The sequence below is a fragment of the Temnothorax curvispinosus genome, unplaced genomic scaffold (assembly GCF_003070985.1).
Source record: "Temnothorax curvispinosus isolate PA1 unplaced genomic scaffold, ASM307098v1 QBEX01009121.1, whole genome shotgun sequence".
Classification (NCBI taxonomy): Eukaryota; Metazoa; Arthropoda; class Insecta; order Hymenoptera; family Formicidae; genus Temnothorax; species Temnothorax curvispinosus.
In genome coordinates this window covers 1-1,617 of record NW_020218901.1, presented here as the reverse complement: position 1 = coordinate 1,617, position 1,617 = coordinate 1, and the positions used below count along the sequence as shown (strand labels likewise).

At 31.6% G+C, this 1,617-nt stretch overlaps 1 long non-coding RNA gene across 1 annotated transcript; it reads right to left on the bottom strand.

The window, feature by feature from the left end:
• Positions 1 to 43: 43 nt before the first annotated feature.
• On the bottom strand, positions 44 to 1,617 carry LOC112458686. The gene is made up of 4 exons (XR_003041237.1): positions 1,555 to 1,617; positions 1,208 to 1,321; positions 864 to 1,022; positions 44 to 784 (listed from the first exon to the last, which is right to left on the bottom strand). It is a non-coding gene; the product is annotated as an uncharacterized LOC112458686 (long non-coding RNA).

Here is a 1,617-nt window from a genome sequence, read left to right as displayed (position 1 = left end):
AACGACTGTAAACAAAAATCAAATAATTGTGTTTTTTATCGCTAAGTGTTGAATATACAATAGTTCATAAAAAAATATGATTTTTTTATGTTAACCAATATTTTATTAATTGGATGCTACATAATAAGCTTTGGTAACTATATAAACTATATAAACTATATAAAGTCTATTCGACACATCTTTCGCAACATAACGTATAACGCCAGTCTACCTCCCTCGAATTTCGCTGCTATACTTTATAATATCAAATTTCTATACCTCATACGTTTGCTCGTCCATCTTCACGTAAGGCCCTTAATATCCATTATTGTATATTTACTCGCGTTTACAGCTCATAATCTTATAAAAACAAAAAAAAATGGGATGAAATCCGTCAATCAAATCGAAAAAATCACGAGATCTGTGCGTAAAACTACAAAGCATACACGTCGCTATACGTGCTTCTCGGATACAGTTGAGATTAGATTTTAAAGATATTAAAGATATGAAAGATATTAAAGATATTAACTTATGCGACAAAGCGGCAACCCTTTAAATATGTTCATTCTCTAGACGGAGTAAAGTAGTAGTAATAGTAGAATCGCGATTTTTCAAATGAGACAGACACATAGCTAAAAAATAATGCTATAATTTTGTAGAAAGAATGTTTTCTGGCTGACGCAAAGTAAGCAGGTTTCTAATGGGAAGAACGCTTTTAGACTTTGTACACATGTCTAATGTTGTTGAATACAACATCCAAGTTTCCACAAAATTTTTCAAACACGTTCACTTCGTTTTTCACAGCCTAGAATAAAAAATACAATATTTTTACAAATACAATATTATTTGGTGATGAATTACAACTTGCAGTCTGAAACACTTACGGCGTCAACATATTACAATTAGTGATTATTCAATACGTTCTTGGTTTGCAAGTTTTTTTTCATCTGCATCGGATCTTTCTTTCGCTCTCCTTAGCTATTTTTTTATAGATTCTTCTAAAACTTTTTTTGTGAATGCTTCATTGTATGCTTCTCCTGCAGCTGAAGCATATATATATATCAAGCAAAGATAAGAATATTTTTAAGTCAATTAATTATTTACTTTTAGAATCAACAGACTGCACGATATCAATAGATGCATCAGCTATCTCTTTTGCACGTTTATAATATTTTCTTTTTATTTTAGGCATTTTTAAGAACTATAATATAACATTTATGATACTCACTTGGATTGTAGAACTTGTACAAAATAACCTTTGGCAAAATACGAAACGAAAGATGAGGGCAATAAAACGGTTGCCGGCTTTTCGATGAGACGGGGCGACGGATAGAGGTAGGCTCTGAGAGGCAAAAAAAGACAAAAAGGAGAAAATAATTAATAAAACTTCACTGCACCGAACTGTACAATCTGCGTTGTACTTACAAAATAAAGACCTAATTTATAGCTATATACTGCGTATTCATAACCAAATTTTCTTTATCATACTTAAAACCATATATTATTCACGTATATAAAATTTTAATAAAGGCTGCTTATAACCGTTTTATTGCAAGTAATAAATGTTAAACTTACAATTGTATATTCGACAAAACGCGAAACGAAGGAGGACAAGGCGGTTGCCGGCTCCAGCCGGCT